Source organism: Meles meles, chromosome X, assembly GCF_922984935.1.
Source record: "Meles meles chromosome X, mMelMel3.1 paternal haplotype, whole genome shotgun sequence".
In the NCBI taxonomy this organism is placed as follows: Eukaryota; Metazoa; Chordata; class Mammalia; order Carnivora; family Mustelidae; genus Meles; species Meles meles.
In genome coordinates, this window is record NC_060087.1 from 25,028,839 (window position 1) to 25,053,360 (window position 24,522).

The 24,522-nt window shown below is 35.8% G+C and overlaps 1 protein-coding gene and 2 non-coding genes across 3 annotated transcripts in view; 1 reads left to right on the top strand and 2 right to left on the bottom strand.

Annotated features, from left to right (window-relative positions):
- IL1RAPL1 (interleukin 1 receptor accessory protein like 1) overlaps positions 1-24,522 on the top strand; it is a 1,490,530-nt gene that overhangs the window by 890,393 nt on the left and 575,615 nt on the right. The window lies entirely within an intron of this gene.
- Positions 21,575-21,644, bottom strand: LOC123935721. The gene has a single exon (XR_006816994.1). It is a non-coding gene; the product is annotated as a small nucleolar RNA U2-30 (small nucleolar RNA).
- On the bottom strand, positions 21,816-21,893 carry LOC123935722. The gene has a single exon (XR_006816995.1). It is a non-coding gene; the product is annotated as a small nucleolar RNA U2-19 (small nucleolar RNA).

Genomic DNA, 24,522 nt, shown 5'->3' on the forward strand with positions numbered 1-24,522 from the left:
AGCTCTGGTGATCACTATGAACGATTTATCATTTAAGCTCAACTGAAACACATTTTACTATGAGACCTTTAATTCTGCCACTGATGTAATTAAATGGTGCATTTGTAGCTTAGCTGTGGGTCCAGTTATTATTTTTTTCTTTAAAAATGGTATCTTTTATCTTCCCTTTTAAAATACTCTTTTTATTGACATTTTTAGAGTCAAGAGCTTTACTGACTGTAACCTAATAAGAACTGATGAAATTGATAACAAAAATTGATAAATTCCAGAATTGACTTTGTGTGTTTAGTAATGTGCTAGAACTAATGCCCACAACAACCATCACACATATTATTTTTGATAAAATGGAGCATGTCACAGGTAGTCTTTGCTGTTTTTATGAGTAAACATCTGTCATATTTTGCAACTCAAAAATCATTTTGATTAATTCAAACTTTTGAATTGAAAGAGATTAAAGCTGATCAAATAGTGAAACTGAGTTTAATCATTTTGTCTGTCCAATCTTGATTTGGAATCCAGTCCATAGAGCAAAAGACCTCTCTTATGAGTATTTTCTAATAATAACTCTCCTGACACTAATTACCTTAATTTATTGTTTAGTTTCTCAATATAATGAATGAATTGCCAAACTGTATTAACTAAGCAAATGTTTATTGTCAAGGCATGATAACTAAAAAGCATTGTGTATTATTATTAAGTAGAAAATGTCCTAGAATATTTCAGAATATATCAGTAGCAAGGTTGGGATGTGCCTTTTCTGGCCTTGGGGAAAAGAAGGCATTATTCCTTTGGATGACTTCCATCAATATCAGCAATAAAAAGCATTGATAATGAGAATATTTAATACTTACTATTTACCATGTGCTGGGATCTGTTCTAAATTCTTATTTATAATCTCTCACTTAATCCACATAACCCCAATTTACTCACCCTTTAAAACATTTCAGGTCCTTTCTATGTACCAGGTATGCTTCTAGATTTTATAAATTACGCTTGAAAATAATCCATTTTTCCTTACCCACTAACTGGCTCCCAGCAAGGGCCTTAAATAATCCTGGGTCAAGGTGGTATTAAAAACAAAAACAAAACCCAAAATAAAAAACAAACCTATATTAACCTTAAGAATGTTAACTACTAGAATCCATAGATATAGGCTATAAAGTAGCTATGCCTAAAATGATAAGTGATATCTTAAAAATCTAAAAAAGAATGATGCCATTTTTCGTGCTGTGTGAGAGCATACATATTACGAAGAGCACTTGGTCAGCAGTATTCCCTACTCCAGATCTATTGTTTTTGATTTGATTGAATTCTATGACATACTTTTTGGTATTATATTGTTGCCTAACATGTTTTATCAGCAAGAGTTAGCCTTTAATTTCTTGCTGAGTTTGACAGCATTGGATTTGATTTGTACTAGAATGTTTTCATTACGGTAACCCTACCAGTGCAATCCTTCAGACTACCTACCTCTGAGAAATGGTACAGCCTTCCAGTCCCGGTCATCTCTCATGTCTAACCCTGGTGTGAGAGCTGTACTGCTTCTAGCCTTGCACACAACTAACGCAACTCATCATACCTACCTCATTGTTAGAGAGAGAGCAAATTTTCCTTTGACTGCTAACCATATGGCAGGCACTGTGCAAAAGGATTTGTGAGTTTTATTATTATATATATTTTTAAAGATTTTATTTATTTATTTGACAGAGAGAGATCACAAGTAGATAGAGAGGCAGGCAGAGAGAGAGAGAGGGAAGCAGGCTCCCTGCTGAGCAGAGAGCCAGACGCGGGACTCGATCCCAGTACCCCGAGATCATGACCTGAGCCGAAGGCAGCGGCTTAACCCACTGAGCCACCCAGGCGCCCCTTTATTATTATACTTTACCAAGGATGAAATTCAAAGTACAGTGTGGGCATGAATTTGTAATTTTAAATATAAATCATCATAATATTTAATGAAGTTCCATTCACTTATTGCACTCTCCTGCCTTCGATTCTCATATGCTTTATTCAACAAACTCAATTGTGAGATTGGAGAGCTGACCAATAAATATTCTTTGATAGAATGATTAGTTTAGTTAATTAGAGAAACAAGCACACATCTGGAACTGTGCTGTCCGATACAGTAGACAATGGAAGTATGTTCCTATTGAGCACTTGAAATGTGACTAGACTGGATTTAAATGTGATGTAAGTATAAAATACATGCAAGATTGCAAAGACTTGGTATGACAAAATAATGCAAAATATGTCCTTTGTAATTTTTATACTGATTACATATTGAAGTTGTAATATTTGTTTAAATAAAATATATTATTAAATTAATTTTACTTATTTTTACTTTTTAAAATGTGGCCACTACAGAATTGTTAATTTTATATGTGACTCACGTTATATTTCTTTTGGACAGCACTACTCTAGAAAGTGAGTGTAATCTCAGTCTTGAAAAGTGTAAGGGGAAAGCATAGGACCCAAAGCCTTGGGTGTAGTTCCATTGGTGGCTCTGCAAAACCTGAGCTAAAAGACCTTGTCCAAATCACCTGACTTCCTTAAAGGTTGTCTTAATGTTGAACTGTGAATACCCACTCTCAGGGCTGTGGAAAGGAGTAAATTACCTCAGGCATGTGAAAGCAGGCTATAAAGAAATGTGCAAATGGAAGTGTCAAGTGTTATGGTTTGGTCTGATCTGTGACTCTACCTGGGCTGGTTTTACTTAACGGAATGTTAATATTTATAATCTTAACGTGGTCTTTCAAAGGACATTGATTATCATCAATACAGATCATTGAGTAATTCTAAGTAACGGTTTATATGTGTGGAGAAATCTCAGAAAATCTTACTTCTATACAATCTGCTAACAACTGTAGTCCAGTGTCTGTAAGGGGTGTAGATAATGAACATATGCATGTCTTGCATTTCTGCTCTTGATCTGATTGTGTGTGTGTGTGTGTGTGTGTGTGTGTGTGTGTGTGTTGACTTATTAATGTCACTTCTTTTTTACGAACCTGGTTCCTTCTTTGCGGGTCACATTTAAAAAACCCTTTTGAGTATGATTCCACTTATATGAGATACTTAGAATAAGCAAATTCATGAAGACAAAACATAGAAGAGCTGGTAGCAGGGGGAATGGAAGGATTGTTAGTCGCTACAGGGTTTCAACTTGGGATAATGAAAAGGCTCCGGAAATGGATAGTAGTGATGATTGTACATTTTGAATGTACTAAATCCCAACCAAATTGTACACCTAAAATGACTGATAAAATAAATACTATGTATAGTTTACATGAACTGTCCATTTTATATAAATGCTCATTCTTAGTAGTTTGGAGTGCATTTTAAAGGTTTTTTTAAATCATATCAAAGAATTTTTTTTAAAGAGGATCCCTTTCCTACTTCATGTTGGCTCTCTAGGTTGACAGACATTGATTTTCTATAAAACTTGTGAAACACAAGCCATTATTTTGGCATTTTATAACTGCTTTTTGTTTTGACGTCACCAAAATTGACTGAGAATTCAATATCGCACCTGTTTCCGTACAGAAGCTCTGGTGTGAATGGTTTTGAGGACAAGCTGACACCTCTATTGCTCACTGTTCTCCATCCTCCCAATATCATCAAATCAGAGATTGCAAATGAACCCTAGGATGATGCAAATAGATGATTACATTTCTAAAAGTAAAAACTTTAAGCATAAAATATAATAGGATCTAGGATCTTGAGGAAGGATTCCAACATATTTAATGGCAGTTAAGTCTCTGAGCATTATGAATAAAGATGGTTATACCCTCAATGCTAAATTGCAGTTCATACCTTGCTCCATGCACACTCTTTAAAATATGAAGACTGAACTTAGTACATAATGTCAATACTAAAACTTATGTGATATTGGGCAAGATAGATTTCCTAATGGTTCAGTGACTTAATTAGGAGTTTTAGTGTGATAAAACCTATATGTATGTGTGCACATATATATTTTTCTTTTAGAGAATTATCAAGCCTATTTTATACATAGCTCCTATATTCCTAATTTTATTGTTGCTTTTGTAGTGGCAAGAAATTTATTAGTATAAATAAAACCACGTTGATTTGTGTAAACAGTAGGTTCCTCCTAGACGTAATGATATTATATCATCCCAATATTAGTTTAAATAAATTCTTATCTTAAAAAATGAATAATAGGGGCACCTGGGTGGCTCAGTGGGTTAAAGCCTCAGCCTTTGGCTCGGGTCATGATCCCAGGGTCCTGGGATCGAGCCCCATGTCTGGCTCTCTGCTCAGCCAGGAGCCTGCTTCCCTTCCTCTCTCTCTGCCTGCCTCTCTGCCTGCTTGCGATCTCTGTCTGTCAGATAAATAGATGAAATCTTAAAAAAAATGAATAATAATACATAGTATCTACAGTTGAATTGTTGCAAACACAGTATGATCATGCTGCTACTTCACTATCGGTGTTTTCGTTAATAAACTGAACTCTGTCAGCTTAATGTGTACAGAACTGGGGAAAAAAATTAAAACCACTGGCCAATTTCCAGTCATACTCACTTTGTGTGTTGTTCTTAATGAAGTCCCAAGTTTATGTTTCTTCTTTCCTAGACACCAAATTAAGAAGGACAGTAAGATCTTGTGGAGACTGTGGAAGAAAGCACACTAATGATTAAAGATGGAGAAAATAGAAAAGAAAGATTCAAGGGACTGAGAATATTAATATTATTTCGATTGAAAAAAAGCTATGATATGATATAGTCAGATGTTAAGAATTGGGAAAATTCAGAATAAATGGATGAGCAACTAGAAGTTGCTGCACTAAAAATACCTCAAGTAAAGGTTTCATAATGATATAGGTGGGTTTGTTTTTGTTGTTTTTTTTTAACTGTTTACTGCATACATGGCAGAAAGTTTACTTTTTCCTCATCTCATCTTCCTTTCTGGTCAAGTGAGAAGATTACATTTATAAATTTCTGAGTTTAGCATTTGACAGTGGTTCCTGGAAAACTCATTGCTCAATACTGGGAGAGATCGCTGGTACTATCTTCTCTGAAGGCTTTTAAACTCTCATAACTATAGGGAACAAACTGAAGGTTATTGCAGGGGAGGTGAGTGGGGGGATGGCAATTGTTGTAATGAGCACTGAGTGTTACATGCCAGTGATGAATCACTAAATTCTATCCCTGAACCTAATAAAACAATATATGTTGGGGCGCCTGGGTGGCTCAGTGGGTTAAAGCCTCTGCCTTCGGCTCAGGTCATGATCTCAAGGTCCTGGGATCTAGCCTCACATCAGGCTCTCTGCTTAGCGGGGAGTCTGCTTCCCCCTTCTCTCTGCCTGCCTCTCTGCCTACTTGTGATCTCTGTCTGTCAAATAAATAAATAAAATCTTTTAAAAAACACAACAATATATGTTAATTAACTTGAATTTAAATAAAATCTTTTTAAAAATAAAAATTTAAATTAAAACAAAGGAATTATAAAAAAATTGATGGATTCCCCTCTGAGGTATGTTTAGGCATAGACAACCTGGAAAATGGTCATGGAGACTCCCAGTGATTTTTCATTGCTAATTATGTTAATACTCATATCTTTCAAAGACATTTTATAGTTGAAAAAACAGGAAGCAGTTGAGAAAATAAAAATATTATAGTTTGATATGACAACTTCATATAAGCTTAATAAAATGTTGAATGATGAATGTATATTTTCAAAACATTTTAACTATTTAGAAGAGCTTTAATTATTTTTGCACTATGAACAGGTCTACTAGGTTTACAGTATGCCAGGGTTTTAACTTGTCTTTCCTGCAATTTTGAAGTCTTATTTGATAAAATCAAGAGGTAACTCTTGCAAAGTACTTCCAATTGATGCAAACACTGTATAATAACATGTTTAGAAGAATTTTTTAAAACTACCTATGAAAAAGCTGCATGGAAATAGAGTTAGTTTTATTCATGTCAAAATATATGGCTTTTGCATAAGAAGAATTAGTGTTTTCATTTCTTAAAATGCTTGACCAAAGCTTTTAGTCATTATGTTAGCATCTGTTGTTCCATCTGGACGACCTAAAAAATCCAGTGAATTATAAATGGACAGTTCAACATGAATATGCAAATTAAAGACATTTTATGAATTCTATGTAAGATATAAAGGAAGAGCTTACTCTATGCCTTAACTCGAAGATCTCATTATTTATTTCTTAATCATCTGTTGGGTTAGGATAGGGCTATACTCCAATATATCAACCAGGACTTATTGGAATATAAATAGTATCAAAGATTCATTATGAATATCATAGACTTTATTTCAAATGATACTATACAATGTGTTTATTAAGGAAGAAAAAAATACAAATTAACACTTATGAGGTATTATTTTAAATATAGAAGTATAGTCACTGCTATGCTATGGTGCCAACAGAAAATTTGGAACTTTTAAAAGGACTTATTATTGATGTTCCATTAGAAAATTATGCTGTTTCTACACTGCCATCCTTTGAAGGACACATTTGCTTTATTCATTAAACTATGACACATACTCTAAACATGAATATAAATGCTGCTATCTCTATGCCCTGACTTCTAAGTGTTGTGATTTCTAATATTTATTTAAAATGTTAGGTTTTCAATATATCACTTATCATCACAAAGCACATGCTGAGCTTTTTTTAAAATTGAGGTTTACTCTGTCAAATTAAGGATGAAAGAATGACACTGAAACATATGTCCTTTTTTTAAAAAAAAAAAGCAAAAATGCATTTCAAACTTTTTAAAGGGAAATCGTGGCTTCTGAATGTCACAAACATGTCATGTTTCTTCTATGCATCAACTCTTATGAGTCCCCGATTAAAAATATAACCTGAAAACAGAATGTTTCTACTTAGATATTGTTGCTATGGTGCTATTTAGCTAGTTAATCATATAACCCTTTCAGAATAATGAAACCAGTAACACATGTCAACACCAAACATGAAAGGAGTGAAGTAGCAGAGATGTAAAAAATATCCATTAATGTGAAAACAATATGTTATGGGGGCAGCAAAGAGGTAGTAGGCTATTTACTATTTACTGGTTGGCTATGACATTGCTAAAATTAGATTAAAGCAAAATAGCTTAGTACAAATATAATGAAATAGTTTATTTTTAATTTTTTGATTTTAATTATTTTTTCAGCGTAACAGTATTCATTGTTTTGCACAACACCCAGTGCTCCATGTAATATGTGCCCTCCCTATTACCCACCACCTGTTTCCCCCAACCTCCCACCCCCGCCCCTTCAAAACCCTCAGGTTGTCTTTCAGAGTCCATAGTCTCTTATGGTTCGCCTCCCCTTCCAATTTCCCTCAACTTCCTTCTCCTCTCCATCTCCCAATGTCCTCCATGTCATTTGTTATGCTCCACAAATAAGTGAAACCATATGATACTTGACTCTCTCTGCTTGACTTATTTCACTCAGCATAATCACTTCCAGTCCCATCCATGTTGCTACAAAAGTTGGGTATTCATCCTTTTTTTTTTTTTTATAAACATATAATGTATTTTTATCCCCAGGGGTACAGGTCTGTGAATCACCAGGTTTACACACTTCACAGCACTCATGATAGCACATACCCTCCCCAATGTCCATACCCCCTCCCCCTCTCCCAACCCCACCTCGCCCCAGCAACCCCCAGTTTGTTTTGTGAGATTAAGAATCATTTATGGTTTGTCTCCCTCCCAATCCCATCTTGTTTCATTTATTCTTCTCCTATCCCCCTAACCTCCCATGTTGCATCTCCATGTCCTCATATCAGGGAGATCATATGATAGTTGTCTTTCTCTGATTGACTTATTTCACTAAGCATGATACCTTCTAGTTCCATCCACGTTGTTGCAAATGGCAAGATTTCATTTCTTTTGATGGCTGCATAGTATTCCATTGTGTATATATACCACATCTTCTTTATCCATTCATCTGTTGATGGACATCTAGGTTCTTTCCATAGTTTGGCTATTGTAGACATTGCTGCTATAAACATTCGGGTACACGTGCCCCTTTGGATCACTATGTTTGTATCTTTAGGGTAAATACCCAGGAGTGCAATTGCTGGGTCATAGGGTAGTTCTATTTTCAACATTTTGAGGAACCTCCATGCTGTTTTCCAGAGTGGTTGCACCAGCTTGCATTCCCACCAACAGTGGAGGAGGGTTCCCCTTTCTCCGCATCCTCGCCAGCATCTGTCATTTCCTGACTTGTTAATTTTAGCCATTCTGACTGGTGTGAGGTGATATCTCATTGTGGTTTTGATTTGTATTTCCCTGATGCCGAGTGACGTGGAGCACTTTTTCATGTGTCTGTTGGCCATCTGGATGTCTTCTTTGCAGAAATGTCTGTTCATGTCCTCTGCCCATTTCTTGATTGGATTGTTTGTTCTTTGGGTGTTGAGTTTGCTAAGTTCCTTATAGATTTTGGATACTAGCCCTTTATCTGATATGTCGTTTGCAAATATCTTCTCCCATTCTGTCAGTTGTCTTTTGGTTTTGTTGACTGTTTCCTTTGTTGTGCAAAAGCTTTTGATCTTGATGAAATCCCAATAGTTCATTTTTGCCCTTGCTTCCCTTGCCTTTGCCGATGTTCCTAGGAAGATGTTGCTGCGGCTGAGGGGGAAGAGGTTGCTGCCTGTGTTCTCCTCAAGGATTTTGATGATGTTTTCTACTTAGGGTATATAATTAGATCTTTTATATTAATCTAATTTCTCCATGATTTAAATAAACTCAATGGTGCTGACCTGCCTTTTTTTAACTTTTTTTATTCAACAAAATCATTCGATAAACATTTTGTAAGATAAAAAATTATATTTAGAGCAACACTTGTATACTTATGTAAGCTACTTATAAATGTATAAATGTATGTGCTCTATAGTTGTAAGATTTACATTTATTATTTTAAATGAAGTGAAGAAGTTATAGATAATTTCTACATGGGTACTATTCAAAGCATAGATTGCAAATAACAGAGTAAAGAGGTGCTTTACCCCAAATAATGTGTCACTGCTTTTCACGGCAGACAACAAGAGGCTGAAGCAAAGATAAGACAGCAAGTTTGAAGAAGAGGTAACAGATTTGAGATATACAAAGATAATGGGACAAAATAATGAGATGATTAGTTACATGGGAGTATTCATGGAATGGGGCCCAGTTTTTGTTTGGATTTGAATTTTGAGGTACTTCAAGATGAACCTCTTTGAAGAGTGTATTAGTTGTCTTTTCTTTGTTTTAGTCCAAGTAAGTAATGACTTAAGTAACAAAGACCCATAATGTGTTTTCTAACAAGAATTCCAGAAGTAGATAAGACGAGGGATGGGTAATTCAGCAGTTACCATGACATTATCAAGGACATTTTTTTTTCAGTTTTGCCTTTACTCTGCTGTTCTCAGCAAATGACTTGATCTCTTAGGCTTGCTTCCAAGATGGCATCATGTGAAGACCCCTATGTTTATAAAGAGAAAAAGAATTGGCTCGTATTGTATTCCCTAAACAAGAGCAAAGGCAGTTTTCCCAGAAGTTCTCAGAGCAGACTTTCAACCACCATCCCATTGTTTAAAATTGCCCATGAATAAACCATGCACCATCAATATAACTGGCTTTGACAATTCATGATCAACCTTGTGACTTAAAAGGCCCTCAGCCTCCCCATGAAGCACATGAGGACCTGAAGTAGGGTAAACAATATCAAGACAGCAAAGATGGCTAGGAAGCGGGAGTTGGGGAATGGATTTTAGGTGGGCTACTATATTGTATGCCCAGGAAGTGGCATTTAAGTTTTGATAATGTTGGGGCACCTGGGTGGCTCAGTGGGTTAAAGCCTCTGCCTTCGGCTCGGGTCATGGTCCCAGGGTCCTGGGATTGAGCTCCACATCGGGCTCTCTGCTCCGCAGGGAGCCTGCTTCCTTCTCTCTCTCTGCCTGCCTCTCTGCCTAGTTGTGATTTCTCTCTGTCAAATAAATAAAATATTTTAAAAAAAGTTTTGATAATGTTGGCTTTTTCTGTTGGAGGGTTTCAGGATGTGATTGGAAAAATAGGCCTGAAGATGTTAAAGAATTTGAGATTAATCTGCACACAGGTGCTACTTGAACCCATAATAATGAATGGGATTATTCAGGGGCAAGGTGTAAGTGTGAGGTGTACAAAGGACAAAATGCTTTAAGGATAACAAAGATGTTAAGAAAAGGTGATTTTCAAGAGAAATAAAAGCCAGAGAGACCATTTTTACGTGTGAAATATAGTTAAATTCCAGAATACAAATTTGTTTTGGCAGAATTTTCCTACCTCGAGAGTTCAACTTTGACCCTACATTTCCAATTCATAAGAATCCTAACATTGACATGTTTTTGTCATTTGTTTAATTTAGAAACATCTATAAATGACATTATTCTTTTTTTTTTTTCTTGGTCTGATTTATTTTTTTTTTCCATTTTATTTATTTTTTCAGCGTAACAGTATTCATTCTTTTTGCACAACACCCAGTGCTCCATGCAAAACGTGCCCTCCCCATTACCCACCACCTGTTCCCCCAACCTCCCACCCCTGACCCTTCAAAACCCTCAGGTTGTTTTTCAGAGTCCATAGTCTCTTATGGTTCGCCTCCCCTCCCCAATGTCCATAGCCCGCTCCCCCTCTCCCAATCCCACCTCCCCCCAGGAACCCCCAGTTTCTCAAATAACTCTGGGCATTGATAAAGTCAAATTTAATCTGGCAATTTATTTATTTTTTTTATTTCTTTTCAGCATAACGGTGTTCATTGTTTTTGCACCACACCCAGTCTGGCAATTTATTTTTGATTTGTGTTTTTTTCTGGTGTATAACCAGAGTCCTAGAGGATAATGACAGAGTATATCAGCACTTCCCCTCTAGTTGTAGTTAAGGTTTCTACTTCACTGCAGCTCTTGGAATCATAGTTATCAATATAGGTGAAGCTCTGTGATATCAACATGTCAACTGTACCTTTAATTGGAATCGCAAATATGTTTTCATATATGTGTTTCTGTACTTTCTGTACTTTGCCACACAGTTCACTAAAGGGTGGGTGTGGCAGAGTAGACTCTTCTTTCCTTAGTGTAATATAGAGCTTTTGCTGGGCGGCAGCTGCTCAGCCCAGAACTATAGTTACTTCTTAAACAACGCAGGCTTTAGGGGGGCCAACCTCCTGCATAGTCACAAATTTGCCTGAAATGTTTGTGGAGTTTTTTTAATTGTATTTCTTTGGTAAAAACAGCCTGGAGTCAAGGATTTCCTTTTTACTGCTTTCTTTTTTTTTAAAATATATTAATGTACAGAGTTATATTTGTTTCAGGTGTACAATATATGATTCAACACTTCTATGCATTACTCACTGTTCATCATGATAAGTGTGCTCTTAATCCCCTTCATTTGTTTTATCCATCCCCACCCATCTCCTCTCTGGCAACCACACATTTATTCTCTATATTTATGAGTTTGGCTTTTTTGTTCATCTCTTGTTTTCTTTCTTTTTTTTCTTAACTTTCACATGAATTGAGTTATATGGTATTTGTCTTTCTCTAACTTATTTCACTTAGCATTATACTCTGTAGATCTATCCACATTGTTTCAAAGACAAGATTTCATTCTGTTTATGGATGAGTACTATCCCATCATATATGTATACTACATCTGTTTTATCCATTCATCTTTAGATGAACACTTGGGCTGCTTCCACAGCTTGGCTATTGTAAATAATGCTTCAGTAATCATAGAGATATGTATATCTTTTTGAATTAGTGTTGAATTAGTGTTTTTGTTTTGTTTAGGTAAATATCCAATAGTGGAATTACTGCATCATATGGCAATTATCTTCTTAATTTTTTAAGATAATTAACCTCCATACTACGTTCCACAATGGCTACACTGATTTATGTGTGTGAGGTTTCCCTTTTGCACATTCTCACCAACACTTGTTTTGTTGCAGTTTTTGTGTATGCATGTTTTTGATTTTAACTATTCTGACGAGTGTAAGGTGATATCTCATTGTGGTTTGATTTGTGTTTCTGTTGAACTGGTGATGTTGAGAATCTTCTCATGTATCTTTGGCCTTCTTTATGTCTTCTTTGGAAAAAATGTCTAGTCAGGTCCTCTGCCCATTTTTAACTGAATTATTTGTATTTTTGGTGTTGAGTTGTGTAAGTTCTTTATGTATCTTGAATATTAACTCCTTATCAGATATATGATTTGCAGATATCTTCTTCCATTCGGTAAGTTGACCTCCTGTACAGTCAAAAATTTGCAGGTAATTTTTGACTTCCCAGAAACTTAACCAGTAACTGTTGACCAAAAAGCCTTACCAGTAACATAAAGTGTCAATTAGCATGTATTTTGTATGCTATATGTATTACATACTATATTCTTACAATACGATAAGCTTGAGAAAAAAATATTAAGAAAATCAAAAGGGAGAAAAAGTATACTTATAGTACTTTACTGTAAAAACTGTGTGTGTAAGTAGACATGTACAGTACAAACCTGTGTTATTCAAAGGTCAGCTGTGTATCTCCTAACCCCTATTGCTTCTGATAGAGCCACATGACTAGTTCTCACCAATAAATGCAAGGAAAAGAAGGAAATGTCACTTCTGAGCCAAAATAATGAGGAAATGAGTATTCTTTCTCCTATTCTTCCCCCAGTAATTGCTTAGAGGCAGAGAATACTTAGGCTCCAGTGGAGAGAAAGAGCTCTGGTCTCTAAATCACTTCATGGGGGAAAGCTGATTACTGACCAGAAGGACACTCATTGCATGCTTCTGGGAGTGAGAAGTGACTGTCCTGTTAAGTTAAACCACTGAAATCATGAGGTTTATTTTTATAGCAGCTAGTCTTATTCTAAGTAACAAAGTTGGGCACATTTTGCTGATGCAGAGTCATCTGAGTAAAAGAGATGTTTACAGTCAAGTCATAAAAGACCTCAAAGGGAAACTGCTAAGCTAGACACCTCCCACTTTTCTGTCAGAATACTTCTTCGTATACTTCCCCCTTACTCCTCTGCTTTACAAACCCACCAAATCTCTGCCTATTCAGTCTACCTGTCTTTCAAGATGCAGCTCAAAACCCCATCTCCACCTGTCAACCTTCAGTCCTTTCCTCCTGGATCAGAGAAGTCCCTTCTTCCTTAGAGGTCACATTGCTTCTAGCATTGTTTTTTCTGTGCTTATTTGGCTATTGGGATTTATTGACATTCTTTTTCAGTGGCTTCTAACTTACTTGAAGTAAGACATCATTTTGTGTATTTTGATTTTATCAGTAATTCTGCATTATTTAGCACATAGAAGATGATTAATAATTTGAAATGTTGAATAAACAAAAGTTAAATTGGGTATGTATTGTAGGAATGTATTCTATTATAAATAACTCAGCTAAATGTCATTTTAGTCTTAATCGTAAACCTGTTATATAAGTAATTATTTTAGGGCTTTCAGCTTATGCATAAAATAATTTAAAATTAACCATTTTGTTTAAAATTCTTTGTAAATTGATTATTCTAAAATTAATGTATAATAATCCTAATGAGCTGTAATAACTGTTATTTCTTCACAGTAATTCAAATGACATTATTTTAAAGTCAGCACAACATAATTTTCCTTATATAGGGTCAACTGAAGTGTTTTTAAAAGTTTGTATAGTCTGGTAATTCGTTTATATTTTTTTTAAATTTTTAAACATTTAAATTTAAATTTAAATTTAATTTTTTAAAATTTTCTTAAATTTCAAGTTTTTATTTAAATTCTGGTTAGTTAACATACAATGTAATATTAGTTTCAGAGCAGAATTTAGTGATTCATCACTTCAATACAATATCCGGTATTCATCATAACAAGTGCCCTTCTTAATACCCATCATCCATTTAGCCCATCTGTCTGCCTCCCCTCCAGCAACCCTCAGTTTGTTCTCATAGTTAAGGGTCTGTTTTATGCTTTCCTTCTCTCTTCACCCCACCATGCTCATGTTTTGTTTCTTAAATTCCACATATAAGTGAAATTGTATAGTATTTGTCTTTCTCTGACTGACTTATTTCACTTAGCATAACACTCTCTATCTCTATCCATGTCGTGTAAGTGGCAAGTTTCATTCTTTTTCATGGCTAAGTAACAATCCATTGTATATTATATATCATAACTTCTTGATCCATTTATGAGTTGATAGACATTTGGATCTTTCTATAATTTAGCTGTTGCTGATAATATTCTTATAAACATAAGAGTGTGGTAATTCATCTACAAAACACATAGCAGAGTATTTTAAAATTGGAATGTTTGCAAAGTATTACAATGTGAAAAAATAGAATACCAAGACAACTTGGAAGACTAACACTAAACGAAGACACACACACACACCCCAAAAAGAAAAGAATTATAGATAGATAGATAGATAGATAGATAAATGTAGATAGATGATAGATAAGAAAGTCAAAGGAGGCAGAAAGGGGAGAGACAAATATGAAAAGGAAAACTGTCCTTGGTCTCTTTTAGGAGGAATTGTTTTCTAAGCATTAATCTTAGAGAGAGAGAGAGAGGGAGGTAGGAAAGCAATTATTATTAAGCTGTCTCTGCAGTATTATCTGTAATGGTACAGTACTTGAAAAAACTAATGTCCAGAAAATGATAAGGAAAGGATTTTATAACTTTTGTGAGAAAGTGTCATATAGTAGAGAGTATGGATTATAGTGAGATGACTTCAAGTTTTGGTTCTTTTTCCAACCTGGATTAAACAAATGTCCTAACACTAACTTGTATCCCAGGGAACCCTGTGGCTCCTTCTAGGGCTAAAATTTTCTAATGCAATAAAATATTAAAACTGAACACTTTTCTGATTTGAGCAAGTTTTCTGAATGGCATATCTCTTCATAGTGTGGGAGAGGGCAGCCAGCTCTTCTTGAAAGAGCAGACTCTCCAAAAGCCAATAAACCATTATCCATTATTTCAAGAAATGCTTATTAAATGTGCAGGTACTAATCTAAACCAGGATTTTTTTTACCCTAAAATGATACCATGGCCAAGTTAACTTCTCAGGGTGACTTTTCTTGGCTCACATCAAATTGTAATGAGAGTGGAATTATATTTAGGCTCCCGGTACAGGACATAGCATGTAATAGAATCTCAAGAAAATCTTGTTTCCTCCCTCTGGCATATAAAGGAACACCAAAATGAAAAAGCAACAATATACATTAGCTACATGTCTAAAGCAACAATATACATTAGCTACATGTCTATCTTTGTATCAAGGGGTTGTTTGAAACCAGAACTGCCACAGTCAGTTTTCTTTACTGTGATACAAACCATAGTAAAATTATATTTCAAAAAATATTATATAAGAAAGAAAAAAGCAATTAATATTCCCTGGACAGTTTCAGCCATAGTAATCATGTAAGTTGGATGCTCTCTATTAAGAGAACATCTCTTTAATGCAGATGAAAATAAAAGAGGATTGTAATGATTATGATGATGATGATGTGATAATGATAATGATGAAAACTAGCATGCCTTGAATGCCTACTGCATACATCATTCCTAACACTTTGTATATAATACCTGATTTCAGCTGTATTATAGATGACATAGTAGCTTAGGGCCACTTGTTTGTTGGCTGCATTTTACCATCTATTGCCATTTGAGAGATTCTGTAGATGTACTAAGTCCATTCTTCATTCACTTTATAAAAAAACCAAGTTCTTATTTGTGTAAGGTGCTAAGCACTGTGATAAATCAAAGAATGAATTAAGTAGAGATCTCCTGGGGCAGTTATTATTGAGCAGAAGAGATAAATTATTCACATAATAGGATGCAAAATAAAAAGTTCAGTGTAAAAGATGGATCACAAATGGAGGGAGTAAATTTTCCACCAACATGGAAAGTTTCTGGCACACATGGAATTTGAAGTCCTCTTTCAAGGAGAGCAGGAATTTGGACATGGAGGTGTCAAAAAGTTTTTTTTTTTTTAAACTAAACTTTTAAGGACTTTATTTAGATGGGTTATTGCAAAGAGGGAGACTATTGCAATATGAGGAAGAATTTGCAACAGGAAGACCATTCTGAGTATAAGATCTGCAAACATCTCAGGATTTATGCAAAAAGAGTTTTTCTTTTATAGGGAGAAGAAAACAAAGCTAGCAAGAACAGGGTGTGGAGACATAGTGAACAGGACTGGCATTATGGGACAGCACATCAGAGAAAGTTCTATCCTGAGGCCAGCCCTTCTGTGGAAGGCCTATTAAAGAACAGCTCTATGCTGGCTCAAGATGAGAGTATGTTGAAGTTGGGGATCTGAAGGAGGAAGAGAATCTTATCCAAATTATGGCTAATAAGCATTTTGTTCTGGTTGATCAGTGAGGATAGCAGTTTAGCTAGTCATTTATGAAGCAAATATAGGAATTTGGAGGGTCTACACCTGGCCTCGTCATAGGTAAACCAAGGAGCATCCATGAGTTTTATCTAAATTATAAGGAGCAGGGTGGATTTTTACAGTAAGCTGTTGCCTGGAACAATAAAAGAGGGGGAAATTTCTTAAACTTTGCTGTTTTCTAGGATCATAGGGCTTGGGTGAAGTTCAACATTGTCAGTGCTGTGGGAATAAAAAAAAACAGTGAGGACTCATAATGGGTGAGGTGTTTATGAGAAGAGTTTCATTTAGTCAGGATGTGAAGATTTTGAAGAAAGATTACACTAATAATAATAATAGCAGCTTTCTGAGTGCCAAGCCATATTCCAAACAGCTTACATCTATTAACTCATTTAAATAATGTTCAGAACCATCCAATGATACAGGTACAATTATTCTCCCCTTTTATATACAAGGAATTTAAACTCCTCAGAGGGTAAATAACTTTGTCACACAGCTAATAAGACATACAACTGGGGCTGTGAGGCATAAAACCCATGTCTCCAAGTACCTGGCCCAACCTCTTTTCATTCTTTCAAACTGTTCCTTTAACCCAGAGAGAGAGAGAGGGCTTAAAACTGCTAGAACAAGGGAGAGGGGACATACAGTGAATTTCCACTTTCCAAAAATAATTGACTCAACAAATACACATGAGAGATGTGGTGGTACACAGAAGAAAGAAGAACATAGAAAAACAGAAAAAAAAATCTGAGTTTGGCTGTGGTGCACTGGCAATAGCAGCAGCCAGTGGAACTGTACAAAAGAAAATGGCAGTTAATAGGAAGGTTCTGGATGCAGAGAGTAAGAACCAAAAAACTCAACCAGTCAGGGTAGAAGGGAAGCCCACTGCTTTGTGTGCTTTCTTTTTGTGTGGGAATGGATCAACTGAATATTGTCATCTTTATAGGCCCAGGTTTCCAGGCTTCATTCTGCCATGAATGAGAGTATGGCAGTCCTTAAGGTATGAGCAGTAGGTGGAAAATGCCTGCTACTTTAGTCTTTAAGAGCATCCCTAAGTTATACTCAGCCATTCCCACTAGTACAATTTAGCCTTCTAGAGCTAATGACAATTGCTGAATCCAACAGGCTTTTGCCTCTCCTTCCCTTAACCAGCTATGTTTACATTTATTTCTACTGTTTATAACCACCATTGTTTTTCCTAATGATTACCTTGTGATTCAGTACATTCAGTCTAATGAGCCAGAGTGTACATAACACATGGTTGAAATTTTTAAGGAAAATATTATTATCTATTTAACATGTAAAGAATTGAAGTTCAGCTAGACAGCATAGTTTATTGTAGCAATGCTGATTGCTACAACCAACAGAGATTTTATTGGAAATGTAATGTGATAATAAAAACAGTTAACCTCCCTTGAATCCGTTCTGTGCCTCTGGACCAATAGTAAGCACATTCACATCCTTACCTCTTTCCATCTTTCCAGGAATATATTAGTGGGGGATATGGTTTCTACTTTATGGGTGAACAAACTGAAGTTAACAGAATTTAATCACTATGCCTAAGAGTTTGTACTTAAATCCTTAAAGCCCAGTTTTGAGCCCAGACCTCCTTGATTTTAAAAATCTCCTAAACCTTTCCACTCTGAATCACTCACATTTTCAAGGCTTATCAATAATAGCTCTGCTACCTAATAGCTATTTAACCTTGGATAAATTATTTAACTACGCTGTGACTTTGTTTCTTAATCTGAAAAGTGAGGGCAATCGTATCTTTATCATAGGATCATTGTGAAGATCAAATCAATTAATACATGTAAGGTATTTTAAAAACCTACCTAGCCATGATTTTTATATGTTAGCTATAGTTATTGAACATAATAATTGAGATGACAGTGCAACCATGCTCTCTTTCTTAAAAACTCAAAATGAATAGCCAAATTCAGTATCTCAGTATGACTTTTTGTGCTCCAGCATTAAGACTGATTATATATGTGTGTATATTCTTTGTCCCACCATACTCTTCTAGCAGTTTAATCTAAATAAAACAACAGAGAAAAAAACTGCAGAGAACTAGGAGCATTAATTTACTCAGAATTGAATTCACATGTCATTTTGTAAAAACATCAATTGGGAAAACTCTTTTGTGTCTATCTTTAAGCTTCTCTGAGTTCCTAAAATAAAATTTGTATTTGATATAAAAGGATAGGATGGCATCTTTGACAACTGGGTTTTGGGAAACTTAAAAAAATAGGATTAAAAGAGCCAACATAATATTGAAGAGGAAGAACAAAACTAAAGGACTGATAATACAGGACTTCAATACTTATTATAAACTACAGTAATTAAGACATTGTGGTATTGGTAAAAAAAACAGATAAATAGATGAATGGAACAGAATAGAGATCCCAGAAATAGACCCAGATAGATAGAGTCAACTGATCTTTGACAAAGGAACAAAAACAATACAATGGAATAAAGTTAGTCCTTTCAACTATGATCCAGGAACAACTAGACATCCACAGGCAAAGATGAATCTAGACACAGACCTTAAATCCTTCAGAAAAATTAACTTAAGAAGTATCACAAGCATATATGTAAAATGTAAAACTGTAAAAATCCTAGAGCATAACATTGGAGAAAATCTAGATGACCTTGGATTTGGTGATGATCTTTCAGCTAAAAACACCAGAGGTGTGATCCTTGAAAAGAAAGAATTTATAAGCTAGACATCATTAAAATAAAAATTCTCCTCTGAGAAGAATAATGTTAAGAGAATAAGAAGACAAGTCACAAACCAGGGAAATATTTGCAAAAGACATATCTAATAAAGAAATGTTATCCAAAATATACAAAGAACTCCTTAAATTCAACAGTAAGAAGATAAACAACCTGGTTAAAAATGGACCCAAGAGGGCCTGGGTGAGCTCAGTGGGTTAAGCCACTGCCTTCGGCTCAGGTCATGATCTCAGGGTCCTGGGATCGAGTCCCACATCAGACTCTCTAGCTCAGCAGGGAGCCTGCTTCCCCCTCCTCTCTGCCTGCCTCTCTGCCTACTTGTGATCTCTCTCTCTCTCTGTCAAAAAATAAATAAAATCTTTAAAAAAAATGGACCCAAGATTTTAATAGACACTTTACCAGAGAAGATGTACAGATGACAAATAAGCATATGAAAAGATACACCACCTAAAAGTCATCAAGGAAATGCAAATTAAAAAGGACAGTGAGATACCACTACATATTTATCAGAATGGCCAAAATCCAGAACACTAACACCAAGTGCTGGCAAGGGTGTGGAGGCACTAGAACTCTCATTGATTGCTGGTAGGATCAGGTGCAAAATGGTAGAGCCACTTTGGAAGACAACTGAAGGTTTCTTTTTCTTTCTTTTTTTAAAAATTATGTTCAGTTAGCCACTGTATAGTACATAGTTTTTGATGTAGTGTTCAATGATTCATTAGTTAAGTATAACACGCAGTCGTCACCGTAGCATGTTCCCTCCTTGATACCCATCACCCTGGAACCCCCTCTGCTTATCCCCCTCCACTTTGAAACCCACAGATTATTTCCCATGGTTCATAGTCTCTCATGTTTCACCTCCCTCTCTGAAGTCCCCCTTTTTGGATTTCCTTCCCTTCCACTATGATTCTCCATGCTATTGCTTATGTTGCACATAATTGTCTTTCTCTGCTTGACTTCACTTAACATAATCCCTTCCAGTTCATCCGTGCTGATGCAAATGGTGGATATTCATCATTTCTGATGTCTGAGTAATATTCCGTTGTATATAGGTACCACATCTTTATCCATTCGTCTGTTGAAGAGCATTTCGACTCCTTCCACAATTTGGCTATTATGGACATTGCTGCTATGAACATTGGGGTACATGTGCCCCTTCTTTTCACTACATCTGTGTCTTTAGGATAAATACCTAGTAGTGATGGTTTCTTACAAAACTAAACATATTCTTATCATATGATCCAGAAATTGTTCTCCTTGGTATTTACCCAGAGGAATTGAAAACTTGTCCATATAAAAACCTACACACAGATACACACAGATCTTATACCAGCCTTATTCATAATTGCCAAAAATCAGAAGCAACGGAGACATCCTTCAGTAGATGAATGCATAAATAAACTGTGGTACAATCAGACAATGGAATATTACTCAGTTCTGGAAAGAAATGAGCTATCAAGCCACAAAAAGACATGGAGGAAAATTAAATGCACATTAGTAAGTGAAAGAAGCCAGTCTGAAAAGGATACATACTGTATGATTCCATCTATATGACACTTTGCAAAAAGCAAACTATGGAGACAGAAAAAAAAAACAGTAGTTGCCAGGATTAAGGGTGGGGGAATGAGATGAATAAACAGAGCACAGGAGTTTTAGGGCAGTACATACATTCTGTACAATACTATGTCATATATTTGCCCAAACTCAGAATGTATAACACCGAGTGAACCCTAAGATACACTATGGACTTCGGGTGATTGTGATGTGCCAATTTAGATTCATCAGCCATAAGAAGTGTGCAACTCTTGTGGGGGATGTTCATGATGGGGGAATCTGTACATATGGGGGAGGAGGGAGATATAGGAAATCTCTGTACCTTCCCCTCAGCTTCATTGTGAACTTTAAACTACTCTTAAAAAAATAGTCTTTTATAATGAAACAAGTAAAGAATTTGTACATCATTGCCCTCATAGGAAAAATCAGGATAACTAAAATGTAAGAAACATTTCCTCATATTTCCCATTTGTATGGAACATGGAGATATTATCACTGCCTTGACTCACTTGCTCCCTATGGTGGTTGGGCTCCATGAAGCCTGAATAGAGCCTGAGTTTTCTTGTCTAAAATATAAGTTGATAAGTGTGAACTGGTATTAGAGATCCAACAGGTCACAAAAGAAGTAATAGGGAAAGGACTAAGGTACAAAAACAAGGCACTTTCCTAGAAATTCAAATCTAGTTTGAAATAAAAGTTATTGAAATTTGGGGTGCGTCTGAGTATTGGTAGTAGTGCTCACTTGTCTCAGCACAGGCTTTAAATAGCTCTTAGAGTTTGTGACAACTTTATGCTCCAGGAAGTATGTGTGTGTAAATGATTCAGGCTGAGTTTAAAGGTTTGCAACAGGGATTGCATAAGATATTCTGAAAATTGTATGGAAAATGATCTTAAGTATTATTTTATTTCATTTTATTCTGAGTTCAGTTCAAGTATAGAAATCTTCATAGTTATAAAGCTCTATAGTGAAACCATGTTATCACTGCTCAGAACTGATAAGTCTGCTATACACACACATACCCTCCCGTCTCATTTGTCCATCAACAAGTCCTCAGTTATCCAGTGACACTTTGATAAATACACCTGCATACACATACAGACTCACATTCATGTGCTCACAATCCCAAACATAAGACTTATTGTTTTAAATTATTTTACTTCTCAGAATGATGAAGATCATGCAACAGGTAGCCTGGCAGATGTTCTGATGCTCAGATTTTGATCTCCATCAGTAAGAAACGTATCTCAAAGAATTAAACATTTTAAAATCTAAAAGATTAAACTAAATTCTTTTAGAAGCTCCACTATGTCCTCTAGGTAGCTATGACTTTTGTCTCTTGTTGCCTTGAAGCTGAGCATAAAAGAGCAAATAGTGGCCTCTCTCCAGTCCAAAGAGACTAGAAAAACGATCACACAACTACCAATTTTTACTTTGTTGAAAAGAAAATATTTCCATTCTAGAACAGAAAATGAGTAAAAACAATCTAAGACTCTTTAACGACTACACTGATATCGTCTGTATTTCTGAAACAAAGAAATAGCTAAGATACAATTTATGCAACCTCAGGCCTGAAGAACTGTGTCCTGTGTGCTAAGATCAGGGCATCTTTCTTTTTTTTTTTAAAGATTTTATTTATTTATTTGACAGACAGAGATCACAAGTAGGCAGAGAGAGAGGAGAAAGCAGGCTCCCCACTGAGCAGAGAGCCTGATGTGGGGCTCGATCCCAGGACCCTGGGATCATGACCTGAGCCGAAGGCAGAGGTTTTAACCCACTGAGCCACCCAGGTGCCCCAGATCAGGGCATCTTTCTGCTGCTACCTACCCTGTCTCAAAACTATTCTCCACGTTGTGAAAAACAGATGCTTAAAAACCATCAGTAACTCACTCCACATTACTCAAAGGATAACCCCAAATCCTTAGTTGGTTTGTCAACCCATCAATCATTAGTCCTCACTAACCTCACACCCCTACCTCCCATCATCCATCTGTTTGTTGCATGCTTCTTTATCATCCAGCCAAACTAAGTTTTCTCGGTTATATACCTAGGAGTATTCCTTCTGCCCAGATCACTGTCTACCCTCACCACAGACATTCACTTAATTAACTCCAGTGCATTCTTCAGGTCTAATGTATACCTTCCAGATGAAGTCTTTCTTTAGTCCTCAAAATAAGTGGCTCCCCTTTTTGTGTTCTCATGGTGTCAAGGCACGTCTGTTTCATAAGCTTTTATAGTCATATATTTAAAGTAGTGTTTCTCAGATGTTCAGTGTGCATACGAATTAAAAGGAGATCTTGTAAAAATGCAAATTCTGAGTCATGGTTATGCCAAAGCTGCAGTCCACAGAGTGCATACCGAGTAGCAAGGACATAGAGTCTGTGTGCCTCTCTGGACCTGAGGACAGGATCCTCAGAGCCTGACACACAGCAGGCCCTGAATTCACAGCCACTGAATGAATTTCAAAAGTGATAGAATCTTGACAATATAACATTTTTATTTTAAAATACAAGCAGTGCTTACAAATAACCATTTGAGAAGAACTTTGTTAACTTCCTTCCCTCCTTCTGTATCTTGGTATTTCCATCTGTTCTTTCTGTCTCTTTGCCTCAAAGTTCACTGGTATCTGGAATTTCTACCCAATCCCTTCCTTTTCCTCTATTCCTTTTACACCCTGGAGGCATTTTCAATGATAGCACTTCTGAAAATAAAAAGCAAAGGAAGCCAGGGAAGAGAGATGAAGAAAAATGAACCTCTGTTCTCTTCTTCAGATATCAGTTGAGTTACTTTCTTGTTTCTCCAAATCACACCTCCTTGGACCTAATCAGATTATTTATCAAAGAATCCCAAACATATCCCTAAACCCCACTTTAGTGTTATAACGCTCAAAGCGGTTGTCTGTATGTTCCTCAGAAATGGAAATGAACCTTGTATCATTCATTTATTTACACTTTGTCTTTTAGCATCTAAGTAAATATTTGACTATGTTTTAAGTCATATCTTTAAATGCATAGTTATCTAGGGCTTGAGGGAGATACACACTTAGTCATTTTGTTTCAAATATTTTCAGTTGGGTATATTGTGAACATGGAATAGTGAAAATACCACAAGATCTCTGTGGTCCCCTTACCACCCATATGCCTATGCCCAACCCTTATCTCAAACACGAAAAGTAAGCAATGTTGATAGCAGTCACTGTAGCAAGAGGAAAGCAGTGAGAACATTTTATGACAGAATAATTCTCTTACCAGGTGGACAGTCTTAGGGAGTACAGGCACTGCTCTTCTCCATTAGGAGTAGATATGTTTCCAAGCAGACGAAAACCATCAAGAAAATCATTGTTTTTTGGAGATACTGTATACTCAGAAACCTCAGACATCTGTGGTTTTAGGAAACCACAGATACTTTTCTACTAGGACATACAACTCTATTAGGCTTCAAGTATATTTAATGTCCAAAAGAACAATATATGGAAGAAGGTTAATTAATCTGGATTTCTATATAAAATTTATGGTATAACTTACAGAGTTCTCACTCACTCTCTCGCTCTGTATGTGTGTGTGTGTGTGTGCGTGTGTGTGTGTTTAAGATATAGTGTATATCTATTTGTTAAGTAAAATGTGTATTTGTATATATATCTAATTCATACCTTACATGTTTGTGTTTCATGTATATATGCATATGTATATACTCTATATTTTCATTTCTTCACAACTAAGGCTTGAAAGAGATAGAAGAGAAACTCTTGGTAAATGTGTAGATTTGTTCACTAACAAGATGTTAGACATATAAATTTCTACTAAAAATGTCTTCCCCAAATATAAAGAAAATAGAACAATTATACTAGGGTATGAATTCTAGCAAATTA